Source organism: Perca fluviatilis, chromosome 1, assembly GCF_010015445.1.
Source record: "Perca fluviatilis chromosome 1, GENO_Pfluv_1.0, whole genome shotgun sequence".
NCBI lineage: Eukaryota > Metazoa > Chordata > Actinopteri > Perciformes > Percidae > Perca > Perca fluviatilis.
Genome location: NC_053112.1, coordinates 26,252,237 through 26,275,247, shown reverse-complemented (window position 1 = coordinate 26,275,247; position 23,011 = coordinate 26,252,237). Strand labels below are relative to the sequence as shown.

General features: G+C 41.1%; 1 protein-coding gene across 1 annotated transcript in view; it reads right to left on the bottom strand.

Annotated features, from left to right (window-relative positions):
- Positions 1–23,011, bottom strand: part of zcchc7 (zinc finger, CCHC domain containing 7) — a 54,751-nt gene that overhangs the window by 26,186 nt on the left and 5,554 nt on the right. The window lies entirely within an intron of this gene.

The window sequence follows — 23,011 nt, the reverse complement described above, 5'->3', positions numbered from 1 at the left end:
GAAGAGGGGGAGACAGAAAAGCGAAAAGAAAGGGAGGGAGAGATCAGGGGAGAGAAGGCGACAGATGCTACCTGTCTGTCTCATAGGTACCCTGATTACTAGAAGATGAGGAGGAGAGGGGAGGAGGCTGTGTGCCAGTTCATCAGAGCTGGCAGAACAGAACAAAACAGTAAAATCAGCTTAGGCTGTCACTTATATATAGTGTTTGTGTGTGTGTGTGTGAGAGAGTGCTTGTACATGTGTGTGAATGATTTGAATCGGTCCCTTCTACCAGTGAGAACAGAAAAGAAGTGTACGTGTGGCTAATGAACCATGAACACCCTGCTCTCCTGGGGTGACACACACACACACACACACACACACACACACACACACACACACACACACACACACACACACACACACACACACACACACACACACACACGCGAAGGGAATATAAGTAAACCACAAGCAGCATCCTTCTCTCAGGACAAGGTCCAGGCAGGGTGGTTTAAGTCTGATAAACCAGGGACAAGAATTAGAACGTCAAGACACACCCAGTCTTCAATGTGACTGTCTCTCCTGACAACCACCCTCAACTGTAACCATTAACCAGTTTCCTACAATGTGTGTGTGTGTGATCTACAAGCTGTTCTCCCCTGTGTCCAAGCAACATCAAAGCCTTGGACTGGCCTGCCGTGCCCCTATCCCGACACTTAAACAGGCATTCCAAGCCAGCCCGCCTATTGTACCACGCTGTTGACCGGGCCCATTTAAGACACACGCACACGCACACGCACACACACACACACACACACACACACACACACACACACACACACACACACACACACACAAAACGGGAGAGACCTTTCCCCCCCCAAATGGAGGATATGTTTGATACTGAGGCGACAGGCCGGATTAGCAACACTATACATGACAATGGTGAGGGTGGGCGGGAGTGTGCAGGCTGTGTGTGTGTCGGTGTGTATGTGCACACACAAAAAAATGCTTCCTTTGTGACATCACCCTTGCCCTACAGCCTTGCCCTCTGCGAGGTTAAACACACCAAAAGGTTGGCTAAGTCAGACGCACACAAACCCGTAGCTTTTCTGCGCTCTTTTGTGTGACAGAAAAGTCTGGCCGAGGGTGTAAAACACAATAGCAAAGAGCAGGAGAACAAGTGAGATGAACAAGAACAGTGAGAGGAAGAGAGAGGAGGGGTGAAAATGCATGGGTATGGGCCATGGAGCACATTACAACACAACAAAAGAGAAGCCAGCTGAATATCAAGCCCACCGGACAGCAAAGAACATCCAGGTAGAGGAATGTGAGTGTCTGTGGGAATAATGGTGGAGGACAGTAATGGAGTGGATGAAATTAGGTAGCAAAGATTAATTGATATGCAGAACAAAAACGAGAGACACTGTCTGTGTGTAGATATGTGTCATGCTGGGAATAGATCAATAGCTGCACAGGCCTATTATAGATTAAAGCTGCAGATTTCATTTGGTTGCATTTCATGCTCTTTCTTTGCCCATCTTCACTGATCTCTCTGTTAGATACAGGGTGAGAGAGAGTAAAAAGTAAAATCATTCTCAAGCTGTGGCAAAGATTTGCTTCAATTACAAGACACAACTTAAAGATACTGACATGAACTGTTTAAAAGGCCCTGAAAACCTATTTTCTACATTAGCTTCTTACTATGAGCAGTGTGATCCTTCAAAAACACATTTTCTGCAAAAGTTATTAAAGTTTTGTTTAATTTTAACAGAGATTTCTGTCTGTGCCATTTTGTCTGTGCTCATCTAAGTGGCTTGAAGTGGGCAAGTTAAACAACATAAGAATCAGAATATGATGTCAATCAAATCTGATTCAACCACACCATCACAGTCTTGAGGTAGCAGATAAGATGAGTTTATGTTACTTATGGTAAATAAAATCTAAGGATGTTGAATTTGCAAACTTTTTAACTTTGGTTATAATATTTAGTCAAGAATATGGAGAAAACAGGTCGAAACCAGGGACCAGAACCTGGCCCGTACCTGCATATTTAAGACCTGAACCAACTTAACCCATCTGGTACTGACAAATGTGAGTCTAAAACCCGACCCCAGCCTATTTCTTTACTTTAGTTCATCCATTACTCATGTTGTCTCACCAGCAGACATGGGGGACTCGAGTCACATGACTTGACTCGAGTTGCAAATTTTAGGACTTGAGACTTGCTTGATTAACATTCATAAAAGACTCGACTTGACTTTGACTTGATATTCATGACTTGAGACTTGACTTAGACTTGAGTCAAATGACTTGAAATGACTTGATATATTTTTTCCCCCTCTGATATTGAGGAGGAGTTAACTTTACGATTTTAGTGCTGTTGCACGCGCAGGAACCGTTGATATGATGACGCGGCGCGCGGCGGTAGACCGTCAGTAAACAACACTGGCTATGGCTAGTAACTTAACGTCATGGATCCCTCTCATGGGCGCTGATACCGTGCTCGAGCACCCACGAAAAATACTGACCACCCACGTGTGCCAGACTGCCAGTTCATTTTTACATTAATCTAAAATTAAACACCTCAGTTGTGGAGAGTCTGTCATAGTGTGATTGGCTATGTCGGTGGCATTGATTCTTAATTTCCCACGAAGCTGATCGCGGTTACGTGCCAGTTAAACTTTTCATCTCCAATCCTATCTGTATTTGTGAGAAGTGGCGCTGTCCTGAGTTGAAAGACAGCCTATAGGCTAGGCCTACTTTACGGCTTTATTATGGCATGTGTGTTAGTGTCGGCCGCTGTCCATTTCCTAAGGTTCTGAAATGCAAACACTGTTTCCCACGGGGGAAAACATAAATCGGCGCCTATGTCCCTCTGCACAGAAAATAATAAAGTTTGGCTATAAGGATTATACATCTGACCAGGCAAAGAAAAAAAACAACGGCAGTTTGCAAGGTCTGCACTACAAAAATTTCCGACGTCGAATTTCATCAGACACTTCAAATCGGGAGAGATTCGGGTTCCAGTCCCCATATTCAGCTGAACCACTATTTGGACGTTTGTGATGGACAGAACTCCCTTCAGTTTTTGGCCATGAATAAGCACACCCTCCCCTCTTTGTCCAAGGTGGCGGTAAGAGTAAAACTAGGCGCACACACACAACACAAACCTCTCTCTCTCTCTCTCTCTCTCTCTCTCATAAACACACACATGCAGACATAAGTATGTGAATAAAGCTAGGCACAAATACAACACACTGCACTCACACACATTCACTCACCAATATTAATAACTTTTCACTCACTCTTTCTCAAACACGCACACATTCACTCACAAATACATTGACAAATATCAACATATACTTTCCATTCCATGTGATAAGCAAAGGTGGTGGGATTCAGCTACTCTTAAAGAATATGTTTTGTTCTTTAAGAGAAGGAAAGGTTAAATGATGTGTTTCTGTCTCATAAAAGTGAGGCATGTTTGAAGAATATTATTTGACTTAGGAACCATTATACTTGAATTGTTTGAAGGAATTTCATGATTTGATGTCATGTTTGAGGCATATTGAACAATGTTGATTTATTGTTGGCCTAATATCAGTTTTAGGCTGTGCTTTTTTATCTGTGTTAATTTAAACTCTTCAGATGTATGTGGACGCAATGTCTTTTGAATATTGAGTAAAACATGCAAATAAAACTCCAGCAGTTCATAATCACTGTCTTTAGCTTGTTTAAAAATGGAAACTTTGGTATGACTTGACTTGTGACTTGCTTGACCAAAGCTATACTCTTGACTTGACTTGCTTGATTGTCACAAAAAATGACTTGGACTTGCTTGAGACTTGAAGGTTAAGACTTGAGACTTGCTTGTGACTTGAAGGTTAAGACTTGAGACTTGCCCATGTGTGACTTACTCCCATCTCTGCTCACCAGGCTAATGCAACACATTGGCTGACCTGTCTCTTTCCCTGTTACCACTGGACATTGCGTCTGTTTTTGCAACCGTGGCACCAAAGGACGAAATTTTAGTTTTTAGGTTGTTTTATTTGATATTACGAGACAGAGGACATTAAATCACACGCAAAAATGTAACACCACAGAACGTAAGGAACAAGTACCGATGTTGGTATTGAACCTCGACCAGCATAAGTCAGATAGACAAAGAGCTCAAAAAATTACATTCAATAATAATCTGAGCTATACCCAGGCCGAGCCAGATTGGTTGGGTAGAAGAACTCTGCCCTGTCCTTTCTGGCCAAGCTGTTGCATGATGCTGGAAGTCTACCTCGATTGCAGTTCAAGATGCTTTTCTGAACATAACCTTGACATAACAGACTGGCGCGTGTATATATATATATATATATATATATATATATATATATATATATATATATATATATATATATATATATAACGGGAGATCTGAAAAGACATTTTGTGATCAGTGATTTTGCCACTGTAGCTTGGTGAAAAAGCGAAATGCGAGCAGATGCCTTCACCCTGGTCCCTGTTGAATTGGCCTCGTGTTCGGCCATCACACATTTCATCTCAGCCCGTCTCGGATTATCCATTCCCCCATGACAAGTTAAGTATTCACCCCCTGCCAGCCCGTGCTACCTCCTCCCTTCCTCATCGCCCCCTTCCACACCATGTTGGCAGCCAGGTCAGGGCAGGTGGCCAAACCTGTCAGTCAAAGCACCGTCGCCACGCGGCAATACCACAGACACCAATTACCACACAGCAGGGGCGCGGCCTGGCAACCGCATGGCAACCACATGGTCCAATCAGGGTACACAACAACAGGGACCAAAGAAGGCCAAAAAAAGTAAGTGTGTGTGTGTGTGTGTTCGTGTGCATGCACGCGACTACAGGGGAACCATGTTCAAGTTATTTAAAACCGAGCCAATGCATGTCTGTGGGTTTCACAGGTAGTCATTGTGTCTTTTTAATATCCGTTAGCTTTCTATTTAGTGGAGATTTTCAATTAAAACGCAAAATTTATCTCCATCTAACTGTTGATAATCACATTGGCTCTTATTAAAACACACTGTCCTGACTCATGACCAGTTCTGCTACTCTCACCAATCATGCGTCTAGATTTTAAAAAGAGACTGAATCGAAATTTGACAATTTAATTACCCTAAACATGCTTGGATGGTTTGTGCCTATGAGACAACACAGGACAATAAAACACGGTCTCACTTTTAATTACATTTTATTCAACATGTATGTTCTCTACTTAAGTGCTTCTCCAGCAAAGGTGGAGTACAAGATCTTGAGATTTGTCTTTTGGTCATACTGATCAAATGATAACTCAGTATCAGATTACAGTACATCAGTGACTCAGACTTTAAGTTGAGTCACAGGTTCAATATAGGGCTGGATGATATGACCTAAAATCTAAATCACGATTAATTGTATAACGATTATTATTATTTTAGTTGTCCTCCTAGTCAACAGGGTTTGTAATGTAAAAATGCTCAACTATTAAAGGTGGAATATGTTTTTTCTAATGAAAGAGTGCATATCTTATCTTTGTGATTTTAAAATTATTGAAGGAAACACACAGAGATGAACTATTTATGGTTATTAATTGAATATTTCGAACTATTGAAATTAAAGCATACATTGCTTAAAATTGCTTAAAAAGTGAAAAAGTTTCCTAAAAAAAGTGCAAACAAAATTAATTATTTTAAATATTGCCATGTCAAAAGTAGAAAATAACCAGCATATCTTGCAAGAAAAATCATTTTTTAAATATTGCCATGTCAAAAGTAAAGAGCAAGACTTTCACCCAAGAAACGGATGTTTATGTCCCGGGAGTAGGCCTACTACTTAAGGAGACCAGTGATTTAACCCAAACCACAATCTTTTTTCTAATCCTAATAAGTCGCTTTGGTGTTCTTATTTTGTCGACTAAACTTAACTGCAACAGCCGCTGTCAGGACCTTCACACTGTGACCAGTAACCGCCTAACAGACACCTTTTGTCGGCTAAACTTACTACTTCGGTGTCGTCTTTGCTGAAGCCAAAATGTGTCCAAACGATGGACACTGTTTTCTTTTGTACAAGTTGCTCCTGTTGCTCAGTTGACTCTGTGTTTGAGCTCTCCACCATCTTGCTTCCATGCTGCAGACTGGACGGGCGGAGTCATGTGACTACACAAGCAGTATTATGTTTTTAAGGGGAAAGTACATGAACACACAGTGGGAAAGGTATTAACAGGATAAAAAAATAAATAAAAAAAAACGACAAAGGAAAATTACTTTGGTTAAAGGTTCTGTATTTTATATTCTATGTACTCCTGACTGTAGAATAAGCCATTATAAACCTATATAAAAGGCCCAGCCAGGCAAAAGAAAGAAAATACTGTGATATACTGTGAAACTGCCAGAATATTAAAAAATAGGTATACTTTTAGAATTTTGGTCATACTGCCCAGCACTAATACTAGCACTAATACACTCTTCTTAGATATTATCTGGATCCACAAAAATAATATATTCTGAAAATTCCTTTCTTGGATTTATATAATCCAAGATGACAAATACATTATAATTCAAAGTAGAACTGAAACGATTAGCTTGTTCAGGCTTGTAAATTGTAAGGATTTTCTGGTTTTCTTTGTCTTGTGTGATATTAAAGTGAATATCTTTGGAGTTGTGAGTGTTGGTTGAACAAAACAAGCAATTTGATAACATAATCGTGGGCGTTAGGAAATTAAAATTTTATAGGCCAAACAATAATGAAAATAATCGGTTGCATCCCTTATTTAAAGTTTAACCCTTTCAAATGTGAATTAAGACACATGACAACAAAGATTTTACTGTTGTATCAGTGGCAACATATGTTTCATTCAATATGTCCACTGGTAGGGAAGGTCAGTCTCCACAGTACAGTGGCAGCGTAATAGTCAACAAGTGATTGTATTTTTAGGTTAAAGTCACACTAGCGTGCGCAAGCACATCAAATAATGCTGATAAAACTGACCAAATTATTCAGGGTGCCCCTTTTGTCTTCTGCTGGGAAACACACTAATACACCAGCACAGAGGGGGCAAATATATTTTAATAAAACCAGTGAGTTGCAACCTCAATTTCATTTTGATGAATATCCTCCTGCGGGAGTGAGCCAAGCAGTGGGCGGGAGGGCGGAAGAACAGGAGAGGGAAGTGGGGTGATGGGGGCTGGGAGGCAGATAGAATTTTCATGATAGTTATTTTTGTTATTATACAGCGAGAGAAAGGGGAGAGAGAGGAGATAAACGGCGTAGGTTAATCTGAGGCATTTTGCGAAGCGCTCCATTATCGGGCAGGTTGGGTACGTCAAGGGGGTTATTTTTCCGAGGGATCTTTGGCCCCAGTAATTAAGCTCCATTCACGAGGCCCTGTTCCCTAAATTAAAAATTTGTCATTAAGTGGAATTTACCATAATGCCTTTTTATCTGCCGGCGCTTCAGCATGCGTGCATGCATGTGGGTGTGTGTGGAGGTAAAAGCGGGGCTAAGGGAGGGGGCAACCAATAAGGGGTTACACTGTGGTCACACACACACACACACACACACACACACACACACACACATTAAAACACACACATGAATGCCCATGCGCAAACACACACACTCACTGAGGAGAAAGGGCAAATTGAAAAACTGAAATAATCCTGGACAGCAGCACACACACACAATTCAAATCCACAGCCTTTGGGGTAATTAAATAATGGTGCTTTAAAGTTTTAATTTAGATTTGGCTTTTTCCTTCCTCATCCTACTGTATGCAGCAGCAGCAGTAGCACACCCACACCCACACACACACAGGGTTATAGACTTCATCCAGCGAGATAGCCCTTGATGAGCAGGGTACATTGGAGAGAGTAAATGATTGAAGAGCAGAATCTCTGTCTCTATAGGCTTTATAAAACAATACAATTATTAGTCTTTAATTAGAGCAGCCCCTCTGTGGGACAGGGGACAGACGAAGAACAATAGAGGATTAGAAGAGGAGCTCCTAATATGGCTCTTTTATCGCTACATTCAAATACAGTTTATAAATGCATCCAGCTGTCCCTTTCACCTGGCAAAGTTGGAAGTTGGTAGTAGATTTGGGAGAGAGAGAAAAACATTTTTTATTTAGAGCTGCAACCAGTGTTTCCTCTATGTTGATTTTGTAGTGGCGGCCCACCATAGCAAAATTTCCGCCACCAATGTATCAGAAATAGGGCTGTACAAATAAATTTTGTTGCGGTTGCCATTTGAATGATCCTGCCGACATAATGCACCCCCCAGGTGGCTGCCGCTCACATTGCAATTTAACAACAAGTAGAACTATTCAGAGGTTATTGGGCCCATCCAGTTTAACTCCACATACTGTTGTGTTAATGTAGTTTATTGTCAAAACGTTCGCTTTCCTCCGAGTCGACTATTAAATGAACGGCTCCACCAAAAACGTCCCCGCGGTGGGTCCGTTCTAAGTTTAGCCTAGATTTTATGTGCCCTATAGTTCCTCAAAAAATTGGGGGGTTGTTGTTCGGACAAGCCTGCCCCCACTGCTAAAATAAAATCCTAAAGGAAACACTGGCAACTAAACATAATTTGTTATTTATTCATCTTCAGATTAAACTCCAACACCACCAAACACCATCAACCGCAACGTCTCCAGTTTGAGTTTGGCAGGGGACTTTTGTTGCATGTCATTCCCCATCTATCTCCCCCTCATTTCCTCTCATCTCATTACTGCTGACTCTCTGAAAAAGGCATACAAAGCTTAAAATAAAATAAAAAATTATAATTACAAATTCCTGTCTTAAACTACCAGGGATAAAAGTATGTCTTTGAATTGATTATTTTATCAAACCATCCGTCAAAAACTCCAAAAGTATTGGTATAAAAAAACTTAAAAATAAATAGGTCATCAATATTGTCATTTGGCTTATAGATTAATACATTAAGCATTATTATTGTTGAGGAGAAAGAAGAGCAGGAATGAAAGACCTGGCGGTATGATCAATATAGCACAAAAGGTCATATGTTATTAATTAAGTATTTTCAATTTTCTATTGCAAGCAATAGGTGGTGGGTTTGAAAATGTTACAAAGCTAAAATACAGAAAAAAGGCTGATGTTACTGGAGGTCTAAAACCCAACAACCCACTAGACGTTACTAGTAAGGATGCAGTAAGTAATACCTCTGGAGGTCAAGGTTTTGAGTCATTCAGCTTTAATTTTCAGTTCTCTAAATGACAATAAAAATAAAAATGTATGATATAATGCGAGTAAAGAGAAACCAGCAGCCATACCCTTCACACTGTCTCGGTTTGCTTTGGACAACTGAAAAACATCTGACTTTGACCACTGTGCATCTCCCTCTGACTCTCAAGGAAAACACTAAATTCTCCACATCTCTCTGAATACCATCGAGAGTTAAGGTGGGGAAATAAGACCCTAAATGAACAGAGGGAGGTCTGGGGGGGCTGGAGTAAGAAGAGGAAGAGCAGAGGAGGTGGAGGGTGAAAGGAAGGAGGAGGAGGAGAGGAGGGTGGACAGATGGCAGAGGTTATGCCTGGCTGAAAAGGGCAAGACGGGAGGAGGCTGTTCCGGGCGTTCAGGGTGTGTGCGTGTGTGCGTGCGTGCGTGTGTGTGTGTGTGCGTGTGTCATTGGAGGAAACGCCACACTTCACCCCCACATCTCCACATGCAGACTTCATCCTTAAGAAACCCCTCCATCTCCCCCTAGGTCCTCCTTCTCCCCTCTCCCCCTGATTTCATTCCCTGAATTTCATGATTTCTTTTTTTTTTTTTTTTAATAGATGACAAAGGTGCATCAAAACCATTTAAATAAATGTTTGACAGACTTTTCCTTTGATATCAAATCCAGTTCTTGGCTCAGTTGATTCCATATTGGCTGGAGATTGTATTCAGTGATGAACTAAATAATTAGGTCCTGCATCTGATTGACAGATAAAACCTGGTTAAGGTAAACAGAAAGAGCCAAACATGCTGTCAGATGTAGCAGAATGGCAGGGGGGAGAGTAGAGAGAGATAGGGGTCTTATTTACTGTCGTTTAATTTGCTTCCCTCTGCTCCGTCCATCCTTTAGTTTTTCTGACAGGTAATAAAAACTGGAGCTTTCCTGACAAGCCCATTTGAATTTGGATTGAATAATATAACTGTAGGGTTTCCCACGTAACGCTCTGTCCAAGCGTGCAACGCTGCACATACACTGGCAGCCCCTCTGCCTGCCAGAGAGTGTGAGAGTGTGTGTGTGTGTGTGTGTGTGTGTGTGTGTGTGTGTGTGTGTGTGTGTGTGTGTGTGTGTGTGTGTGTGCCTATGGTGCTTATCACTGCACACATGCATGTACACACAGACAAACACTCAGGTTCTTACGTCACGGTAGTTAATGCAACAACAATAATGAATTCCTGCAGCTAGCCATCATGCCACTCCTATATGCCAATCTCCAGATCTTTGCCCGACCTCTCTTTCCCTTTTTCCTCACCCCCTCTTCTTCCCCTTTATTCCTTTTTCTTGCTTCTGCCCAAGATCCCTTCATCCCACCTCCTCTTCTTGTCTTACCTTACCCACCACTCCCCCTCCCTCCTGCTGCTCTCGGTAGCTGTTGAAATCCCATTCCCCGTGGGGCAGGCTAAATTGAATTGGCGTGTTTATATTAACAACAGGGCCGTTGCTTTAATATACCTTAGAGTTTATGCCTAATGCCTCCCTGCTAATACCGCTGGAGCTCACCGCCCTCACTCAACACACACCGCTTTTATGGAAGTCATAAAAGAGACAGAAGAGCGAGGGAGAAGGATGGAGAGATACTCTAGGCGTATGCTTGTGTTTGTAAGCAAGAAGGAGAAAGAGGTGAGAGGCCTGTTAACACATAAGTTATCGGTTTTATCACACACACACACACACACACACACACACACACACACACACACACACACACACACACACACACACACACACACACACACACACACACACAGAGTGTGAATGAAAAGATTTTTTTTAGATTAGTGATTAATGCTGAATAAATATCCGGAGATTTGGTTGAGGGAGTTGGTCATGCTCGTCGACTTGCAAACATCCTCCATTTTCTCTCTGTCTCCCCACTTCTTTCTTCCCTTTCTTTCTCTCCCCTGTCCTCATTCTCTCCCGGCCCTATGTCAGCCTACAAAAGGCCGAAAGTACAAAGGAGAGAACCAGGCCTGAGACACTCAACCCAATTACTATTGATCAGTCTGCACTCAGAGGAGAAAAATGCACTCACCTGCACGCACGCACACACAGCCATACAAGCACACAGCATACGTCTGTCTACTAGATACTGAAAGTCCTGTAATGTCATCACATAATCGTTTATGTGTTTGCAGCTGATTTGTAACACTGACCACTCAGGACTCTCCTGAAATCATGAAAACGCTTTTCCAGGCTTCATTACTTTTATTGTTTCCGTTCTATGGCCCAAAAATAGTGAGCTGTAACAGCACAACAGTCTGGTAGTTTAGTTTTCATTATTTGTGTTGTAAAAGCACAGTAGCTCCAAACTGGAAGAGTGTTGATAAGTCTACAAGACACTGTTATATCCATTTAGGTTTGTTCTGGCCATCTCATTGCTACGGAGTCACACAACAGTTTAGCACAAAGAACTTAAAGGCAAAACCAGAGAAGACAAAAAATGAAGACACACATATCAAGGTGGTATATTGGTGGTAACTAGGCACTAAACAAAAATAATTTCTTAAATGAATTGCATGTATAAAAAGCATTCATTCAGTGCCGATACAGTTTTGCTATTTGTTTATATTGTTTCTGTAAACTCCTCTTAACAATGGACCCGTCACTACATTTCACAAAGATCCTCTAACAACAAGAGATAGTTTTTTTTCTCATGTAACAAGTTCTTTTTTTTCCCCACCATATTTGGGATATTTACCTTCTTGTACAGTAGGTTTAGGATTTTCTATTAACCAAATAATATTTTAGAACAAATTCATTCATCAAAACCTGAATCCTTGAAGGCTAGGCAAAGTTCAGACAGAGCATTTAATCTGCTAAAAAAGGTGAGAAAACTGAACAACAATCAAAGTACTTCTAGAATTATTTGTGTTCCTGACAATGTGTTGTAACTCAATATTCACAAATAAAAAACTTTGATCAATCCTGCATTTTCGGTAGGATTATTTCAACCAGTTGGAATAAAATTAAATTATAAATGTGCTTCTTACACTAAGTAACCGATTTTTACATTTATTTCACTAACTTTGTCAAAACCCAATTAAATTCTGGTTGAAATTGTTAATAAATTGTTTAAAGTAATGCAAGATGTTTGAAAAACAAATATCGGATTAAAGTGTATAAGAGGAGAACAGGAGCTGTAGAAGACCCTGATCTGCAGGGGAAAAAAAGCTAAATCTAAATGTATCTAAAGACTTCATAAAACCCAAATGCTTTTCTATTTGAGGATCCCAAAACCTTTCAAAGTTTGCAAAGCCCTGCTCGTAGGTATATGCACACACTTTCACAGACACACAAAACAAGGCTCACATTAATAGTGTGACGAACTCTGCTTGTTGTCTGGAAGCCTGTGCCGAAATATCAATGACTAAACTCCCAGACGAGTTGGTAACTATCTCATTCGCTCTGATTTTATCCTCAATAATTAATTTTCTCTCCCTACGCCGACTTTGGCTTTATCGGTTGCTCGCCGCCAGAATCTCAGCATTCCATTTAACCATAATCCCCCGGATAAAGGGGCGGCCAGGGTGTGCTAATGCAGAGGCATGTGTGCACGCAGTAACACGTGCACGAGCAAAGACTTAAACTTCATTCACAGACACATCATTTTATAAACCAGGGACCATAGATGTGCAAGGACACCAGTGATACTAATGCTGGGCCGTTTATCCAACAAAGGAAATTTACCCCACTGATAATAAATTATCACATTTAGACAGGGAATGCAGAATGAGAACACAGCATTTACTGTCAGCTGTGCGACCTCTCAAACAGATCCCAGATACAAGCTGGATTAGCACAGGGAAGCTTATGGCATGAATTCTGACCCTGCAAACCCAGCATAGCAACAGCCACGTAACCAGGGCTTGGTCTTGTTATATGGAAGGATGGATGGATGGGATGGAGGGAGGGGTGGAGGGGTGGAGCTGAAGGGTTAGGGGAAGAAAGGTGGAGCGTGGGTATGGATGCACACCGATGTCGAATTTACGAGACACCCTTCGCCTGTGCTTGCTTTAAAAATATTTGAGAGATCATGAACGATAAATGAACTCCTGCTGATGACCGCATTGATAACACCAGCGTATTCTTTTCTGAAATATTCAATTGTGTCAGACATAAGCTACAGCTTAGCAAATGTGCAGCTGTGAGTGTGCTTTTTCAAAACAGATGTGGCCAAAGAAGCAGCATCCAACAAGCATGACCGTATACTGCCAGTCAAATATTCTGAACATGCTATATTTTAGCATTTTCAGTTAGATTTCAAGCAATGCACCGACCCCCCAAAATGCAGGTAAAGAATAGGTTGAAAATTATGAACCTGCCTCAATCCTATTTTTTTTTTTTATTAATTAATTACATTTTGCAGATATGGGCCTTTTTTTGTACAGTTCTTTCATCCATCAGAGAATAAAAATACTTGCATTTCATCTGTTAACGGCAGATTTCCACCAACTGCGGAACGGCTGCGGATCGATCCGCCGTGAGCATGGTGTATTTTATTTTGAAAATTAACTGAATGTTTTATTTTGCTTCTGTGCCCGACTTCCTGTCCCGCACTATCTGCCCTGTGCTGAATTGCTGCGGAGCTCTCCGGCGTCCGGCAAAAATAGAAGCTCTGCGTATCTGCTCCGCAGGGCTGCGGACCGCCGGAGCTGGGACCGAGTCAGACCGCAGCCGTTCCACAGTCGGTGAAAATACACACATTGACTTTGATGGAAACCTAATGACTCCGCCGCCGTTCCGGAGCGGAACCGATGTTGGTGGAAATTGGAGGTAAGAGTTAGCATTTGCCTCCCATGACGACTGCTTAAGTCTTTAGCGTGTTCCAGCAAACACATACAGTAAATCCTGGTATTTAAGGGCCTATTAACTGGCAAGCATTTGGATCCTAATGGGACTCCTAATTAGTGTTTTATTGAAGGCACGTGTGATGGAAAGGTCAAGCAGTTAAGCTTACACATGTAAACAGAGCGTATATATCAATCAATCATCAATATATACTAATGAAACAACACATAGCAGTGGGTAAAATCAGAATACAAATACAAAGAAAACAAAGGAAGGAAAGCAAAGATAGAAGAGGAAAGATGAAGGGAAAGTGAGTGAGAGAAGTAGAAAGAGAGACGAGAGAAGGGCTAGATTGACTTAAATATGGTGAGTGCCAGCTAGGCCAGACCAGGCCCAGCTGGTCTCTGTCTGACGAGTGCCTTAATTAAGAGACATGGGGAGAAGCCTTGGAATGGCCACATACACACTGCCAGAAGCCTCTGGAGAGGAAGCTGCTAAACAGGCACACTTGTGTGTCTATGTGGTACACTGCCAAGAATCTCACACTCTCTCACACACACACACACACACACACACACACACACACACACACACACACACACACACACACACACACACACACACACACACACACACACACACACACACACCCACCCGGGGACCTTGTGAAAAACATTGCCCAGCTATTATTAGGCAACCCTTTGCATACCGGAGCAAGTGTACTAACCCTAAATGTGTGCATTGGGTGTTTTGGGTTCTCCCTCTTATCCTGTTGACTGTTAAACTGAATTTATGATTCCATAACAGCTCTGCTAGTGGTAATGCCCACAGAAGAAGAGGGGAGAGGAAAAGAGGGGAGAAAAACGAGGCAAAGGGTGATTTTGTGGATCCATGACTGCCTTTGCTCCCCCCACCTCACACGCCCCACTCAACCCTCTTCCTCATCCTAAAAAACCTATTAATATTAATACATATCCCTCCAAACCCTTCCCCTCCTCCAACCCCAAAAAAATATCACCACCCTAGGCTACCAGTTAATAAAGCCCTCTCGACGACCCCTCCCAGCCCAAAAAACAAGGAAAGACAATAAGGGGAAAGTTCTCTGGCCAAACAAAAGAACAGAAATTAATACAGTCCCACAGGATGTCCCTCTGTCCCACTGTCACCCCCCACAATAATTTGATTTCCTATTAAGTGATTGCTTAATTATAATGATAATTATTGGTAATTGTAATTGACATTTTTTTTCTCTGCTAGTTTCAGTCCCTTCCCTCCCGTCATTCTCTTCAGATCTTCTTACAAAAAGGACAAGACGGGGGGTGAAAATGCACAAGGGAGTGAAAAAGATGGGGAAAAGGTGGCATAAATCAGGCCAAATTGTATGGCACTTAACAATATGACATATAAAATACTGTTTTTGTCCCACACTACGCTGCCCGCCCGACCATACAATGCGGGATTAAGGTGTTGAGGCTTAGAAGTTTTATTTAATCATACATGAGTGTGTTTTCATGTGTGCGTGTATTTGTCTAGATGTCTTATCCTGTAGCTTCAGGGCACAATGTCTGCTGCAGGTCTCCTTAGAAAAGAAAGTCTTGCTCTCAATGGGATATCCTGGTTAAATAAAGGTTAAAGAAGAAGACAGGGATTCCCTATGCTAACCCCCCCCCCCACCCACAGAACTACAGTAAGGACCCTCTGGTCTCCAGTTTATTACCCTTTCCTTCATGCTACAGCTACTGAAAACTGGAGGTTGTATGTTTTACTATAAAAAAAAAAAAACATCACATTCATTCTGACACCTTTGGCAGTGAATTTTTTTTTTTTTTTTTAAATGTTAAAAAAAATAAAAAAAAATAAATCACAGAAATCCCAAAACCACAGTTCAGCATCTCCACATAAAAACCGTACAGTGTTGAAAACCATTTCATTTTATGTCACATTCTTTCTCTATTCGGAACTAAAGACGGTGAAACTTCGTTCCAGTGGGCCAGGGCACGGTTATTGGGCTCACCTCAGGCGTGGTGAGGCTGACACCGGCTCTTACACATACACACACACTTTTGTCTTTAGATGCACACACCTTCACACTTCAACACACACATCAAACCTCGCATCACACATTCACTTTCACTAAAAAATGTCTCATTTCCACAATATAAACTATTATCATCATCTTTATAATTGATAAGTATCTTTAATAAGAGTCTAAACCATTAAAAAAAAATATTCAAGACACCCGGCCTGCAGAGTGTGTGTGTGTGTGTGTGTGTGTGTGTGTGTGTGTGTGTGTGTGTGTGTGTGTGTGTGTGTGTGTAAGTGTAGCCAAAATGTTTTCTTCTAGATTATATTTAAATGCTGCCCCTTACTCACTCTAAAGAACGAACAGCCGCATTAATACAAATGAGCACCTGCACCCACAACCGCAGATGTCTGGGTGTTTTTTAGTCAAAGTTTCCAAGAGAAAAATAGAGAAATTTTCATAGATTATTTTGACAAAGACTACTTTCAGAAAGGATGGCTTGTCTCTTCCAGATGCAGATACATGTGGTATAAATAAACTCTACATATCAGCATAAAAGAAAGACCGTCTGCAGCAGAAGCACAGCTGAAATTAAAACATGTCTGCAGTAACTAATAGCAGGGATAATAATCCAATAGTAATTCATATGAACGCAAGTAGAGGTAGAAAAAGGTTACAATAAATAAATAAGTCATTCATTAACCATTATTAAGTTAAATTTCTGTAATCCAACATACACAAATTCATTTCAGAAACAATCCATCATAAAACTGTGACTACTCAAATGGCTCAACCTCAACTTAAAGCTTTTAACAAAACAATTCAAATGTGGCCGACATTTCACAAATAAACGGCTCACACACACACACACACACACACACAAACACAAACACACACACACACACACACACACACACACACACACACACACACACACACACACACACACACACACACACACACACACACACACACACACACACAGACAGACAGACAGACAGACAGCGCTGGATGTCAGTGTGTGCAGACAGAGATCCAGCTATGTTAGAGCCACTCTGAGATCTTAGCCTGGAGATAAACCGGCCCTGACCGACAGCAACACCATGGCCGATCCTTTTTTAGGGCCTGTCTCATTCACTTTAGCTTACCCACATTTTCATCTCTCTCTCTCTCTCTCCCCCCCTCTGTTTGATGCTGAGCCCTGCTGTCCGTCAGTCCGTCCACACAGATTTCTTTGGATGTAAACTGAAGTGCTGCTTTACATTCTTTCTGATTTGATCTATATTTCTACTGCCTCTTTTCTTGCTGTTCTTATCTTGTGTAAACAATCAATTTATCTCAATTTTATAGGAAAACGCTGGGAAAAGTAGATGGCCTGGGTCTAAGGTAAAAGAGGGATTAAACAATTGACATAATTGAATTGACAGTGGATTTGTTCAGCAATGACAAGAGGGGAACAATGTAAAGTGAAATGGGACAGAAGTAAAGGCTAGGGTTGCACGATATTGACAAAATGTGATATTTTGCGATATTGATTATGAATATTGCGATTACAATATTAATTACGCTATTTTTAAACATATGTAAAATTGCAAAAGGAAAACGCATCAAAATAGATTCATAACAAATTAAACAAGTTTTCTTACAACACAAGGTTTATTTCAACTGACGGTCATACTGGACTGGTCCAACATGAACAAATAAATAAGGACCATGTCTACAGAACAGGACATGTTTTACTGGTTGGACAGTATAAAATAAATAAAGAGAACAGGACACAACTTTTCTTTCGCTTCTCTGATTCGTTCCGTTGTCTCTATCTATTTCTTCACTTACACGGTCACTCTATTGAAATATGCACACACGTGGTACGCTACATAGGGTTTGTCACGTAGTGGACCCGTGCGCTGACGAGCACTAACATGTGCAAGTGGCACGGTAACTGGCCAATGAAACATGATCATTATAGCGTTTCAAGCTCTAAATCAAACACAACTAAGCCACACAGTCAACGGACGGGACGCAGCGCTCCACAAAATAAACTAAATATTGCATACTTATTGCGACACTTTCGATATATTGCGATAACGATATTGAGTCGATATATCTTGCGATAACGATATTGAGTCGATATATCTTGCACCCCTATTAAAAGGCAATTCACTGAAACTTCCTTGATGGTTGTGCATACTTTTAGTGAAATAGTTGGGTGAAGGTTAGTTCAAGGGAACAGTTTAAGAGCCATCTTGTACTAAACACTGTATACACACATCATAGTGAAAAACATAACACAAAGCAGTTACATCATATGCGCTAATGAGTATGTCCAAAAATTGTAAAATAAACAACCATACATCTTTTCAATGAGAAAACGATAACGTAGAGGCCAAAATGTAGAATTTATTTTGACATAAGAAGTCGACCCTGGAGAACAGTAGTGCTGACTAAGGGGATTTTTCATATTAAAAAGAAACTGCCGTTTAATTTACCAGATTACAGTTGTCATTATATTTCAGTGGCCGCTGGCATCAAATGATTGTTCAATCAAAAGCTATTTTAAAAATGAAAGCATTAGGCTCTCAGCTGAATTTCTACGATTTATTTTGCATGCGCTAATATTAGGCCTACACAGTAGTCTCATCTAATTTGCATATCCTCTGTAAAAACTGGATAATACAAGTCAAACTATGGCACAGCAATTTCATAGTGTGCGTATGTGTGTGTGTTTGTGTGTGCCTGTTCAAACACACTGTGTGGTAGTGTGGGTGTGGCGTTACACCTCGTGTGGCACTGGGCAGCCAAGATAAGAGCTGATCCTATCCATGCCTCCCTTCTGCAGCGCCCACCCACACACCCACTACACACCCACCACCCACACACACACACACACACGTACCCAACATGCCATTGTAATCTAATTTTACAATCCTGATGCCCACAGCCACAACACACACAGAGAAGCCAACTAAATCCACATTTCACTCTGTTCGTACATTACACTGGCATGTGAGTTTAGATGACACACACTTCAAAAAATAGAAAGGCCAACAGAGGTCTCAGAGTGCAAAGAGGTGTGAGAAAAAAGCTTCAGGCCCGAAACAGCATCACTCATTCACACACATATGAAGGTACAGAGTGAAAACATTCATACTACTGCTTTTAACACACAAATTCGAGACGATAAATACATTTTTGTTATGCCTAGGCAATCTGATCAGCATGATAAAACAATAAAGAACAACACAGCAGAGAAAAAACTAAGGAGAGGAGAGGAGAGGGCTTACCTTAATTTCCGTGAGATAGAGAGACTTAACCTTTGGGTACAAATATACTCCTTTCTCTCTAATTCACCAAGACTTTCAGTGAAGCACGCACACACACACGCACACACTCAGATGTTATCGGCCACCCCGATAGCTACCCAGAACTGACTCTCTAAGCCTCAAACAAAGTTTGGTGTGCACTGACCAAGACCGAGGGGCCAAAAAGCGAAGGAGAGAACTGGGGGAGAGAAAAAAAAGTGCGACCATTGAGGGAAGTTTAAGCATTTACGATTCAAGTTTAGCTTCAGCACACCACGCCTACACTCTGGATTCATTCACGGGCATGTACACGCACACCTCTCCGGGTGGGAAAGGCACTGAGCTGGATTTTGGGAAGCCCTGCTTTTTCTCTCTTGTTCCATCTGGTTGCTGCTGCATGGCTGCCGGACAGGCAGACGGCCTTCGCTCATCCCCCTTTTCTCTACTATCTTTTCCTTATCCAGTGTCCCTACAGATCCACCCACCAACAGCTGCCCCTGTACAGCCAGGTGACAGATAGCTACTCGGGCTGTGTGTGCATCAGTGTGTATGTGTGTCCATGTATTTTATAAAAACCATATGTGGTGGAGTGAAAAAAAGATTAGATTGTAAGAGTATGTGAACAAGTGACACCATGTAGTAGAGAGACAGAAAGAGAGAAAAAGGATAAAAAGATTCAATTTCTGTAGGGTGAAAGGGGGAGACTAAGTGTAGTGAATGTGATTTGATGCTGATGCTGAGATGGGGTTTAGGCATACAAATACTATTAGTCACTGCTGTGCAAACCTGTTACTCAAACACCCACACAAATGTGAAAAAACAAGCTAGGCTTAAGGAGTCGACACACAACATAGCATATGAAAACAGAAACCAATTTTTATATTTATCCGACAGCCCTGGGTTATGGATGTAACGGTTATGGTAGTCAAAACAAGGTCTACCTAAAATGGGCCTTCTCTCTGCCTTTCTCTGTAAAATAAAAAGGGCATGTGAAGATAATAAGTCAGTGTTCTATCTCGGCTACCAGCAGAGGACAAGAGGAGGAATAATCAAAACTGTGCCCCAGCTCCATAGAACATACTAATTGTATACAGTTTGTACTATATACAAATCTTTTATGGTAAATTGTTTTTGCAGTAAGTGCACATTAAAGCAATAGACTATTTTGTACCGAAGGGGAATTCTTCACAAGCTGACTGATAAAACTGGGATTTTGGAACGCCACTATGGCTGCAAACAATTATTTTCATAGATTAATCGGATTATTTTCTCGATTAATCGATTTTCCATTTTGTCTATATAATGACTGAAAAACATAAAAAGTGTCTATCTTCAGTTTCCCAGAGCTGAAGGTGACATCTTTACATGTTTTGTTTTGTTTAATCAACAGTCCAAAACAGAGAAAAGCACCAAATCCTCACATTTAATTTTGTTTTTTTTTGTATGCATACAGTTTTGAGTGAAGTAAAAGACCAAGGTTGGCAGGGTTTCCCCAAGTAAAATGTTTAGCAGAGGTACTCGCCACCCAGATCTTCATGCCCCTTATTATCAACTTAATCATCTTAAAAATAGCACCTCTGTTCTTTTGTCTAACAATTAATGTTTTATTTCATAAAAGTGTATTAATTTTGATAAAGTTGGCAGAGGTTCTTTGTTTTAGGTTAAGTGGCCCACTTCAGCTTTAAAGTGGAACTATTATGCTTTACCGTATTTCCTATCATATCTATAATATCATGATGGATTTTAATGTTAAAATGTGGTCAAAATAATGAGGTTAACATATTTCAGAGAAATCACTGTCAGCTAAAACGTTTCCAACTGTTCTGAGCGCTCCGGTTTCAACAGTTTTTTTCTACTCTCAGCAGAGTGATACGCAACTCCAAGCCGGTCTTCTATGATTGGTCATCTGCTCCAGGTAGGCAGGGCTGGAGTGTTTATTTCATACAGTAACAATGTTATGTAGCTGCATGCTAACAGCAGTAAAAGATGTAATATTGGCTGCCAATATTGTAAAGTTTTCCCCAATTCTGGGTCACATTACTCCTGAAACATTTCCGGTTATGTAGTATTTGGTCGAGAAGCCTTTATCTGCGATTTTTGACGGTAGAAAGTGCTGCTATACTCTATTAGTGTCCACCGCTAACAACAGTAGCTGCGTGCTGACGCCAGATAGCTGTAATCTTGGTGGCCAATGTTGGTCATTTCTCCCCAATTTCCGGTCACATGCTGGAACATGTCCAGTTGTGTAGTATTTGGTTTAGAAGCCTTTATTGGTGATTTTTTACAGTAGAAAGTCCTGCTAAATACTACAACACAACGGAGATCTCAGACACTCGCGGACATGCGCTGGCCAATCAGAGCAGACTGGGCTTTTTCATGAGGGGGCTTAAAGAGACAGGCGCTCCAACAGAGAGTCTCATACAGAGGGTGAATACAGGTGCAGCAGCCATGGGCAGTATGAAAAAAATTAAGTGTTTTTTGAACATTAAAGCATGTAAACGTTTAAATGTTCTAGTAGAATCACAAAATCAGGTATGAACCTGAGGTCCACTTTAAAACACTGAGTGAGACTCTAGCTGGCAGATTTATTTTTTGTCAACAAATCGAAAAGAATGAAATCAACCTCTCAATGCTGACTTTCCCACCCTGTCTGTGACTTGTTCCTACTGAAGAAGTAAAACTGAAAAAAAAGAAAAAGAAAAACGGCTCACTAATTTCCAAAACAGCTGGGCACTCATTACTACATTACTCAAACAGGAGTAATGTAATGTAGTAAAAAGGAGTGCATTTGTTGGGGACTATTTTCAGCTATGAATTAATACACATTTGGTTCACTAGTGAGTGTTTACAGCAGCAGGAGTGACTAAAATAAACTACAGAGCCTGTTTATTGTTATGAATAAACATGTCACCCAGTGCCACATTGATGGGTTTTAATCATTTTCAGACAACAATGAAGCTCTAAGGCACAGAGGAATGAGCTATATATCGGGCAATGCTTGTTCAACCTCGGAACCCATCGGCTATTGGTCTTACAACGATTTAGCCTTTGGGGGCATCCAGACAACAGATATCCGGGGCAAGACTTCCTCTTCCATGCGCTGGTCATTTATTACAGTCGATACTTTTTAGGTCCAGGCGACATTTCGGCTAATCTCTATAAACAGATATCTGCATATGAACGCAGATACATAAATAAAAATTTGATTGAATTACGGCCAATGTGTTCTGCCTCTTTTGCTCTCCACATGGACTGTGTTTACAATACTACTCGGACTACAAACCGAAACCAAAACAAAATTCTTGTCCGGTTGCCTACAGATTCTTCATACAGATTAATACTTAATAGGATTAAGTATTACTATGTAGAATCGAATTATTGCACAGCTCAAGACTATTGAGGCCCCTCCCTCAAATTTCTTTGCCTTCAATTCCTTTTTTTGTGGCTAAAACCCTCCCCCCAATCTACTTTAAGACCCCTTCCACACCACATCCATGACCCCCCATGTGCAGACATGAGGTCAAGCTCCAAAGATCACAGAGAGAAGCCAGACGAGAGAAAGAGAGAGAGAGCGAGAGAAAGAAAGGGAGAGAAATAGACCTAAAATCTTTCTTTCCGCCCAAAACCAGGCCAAACCTAAAGCCTTCCCAACAGCTCCAGACCCCCTCCT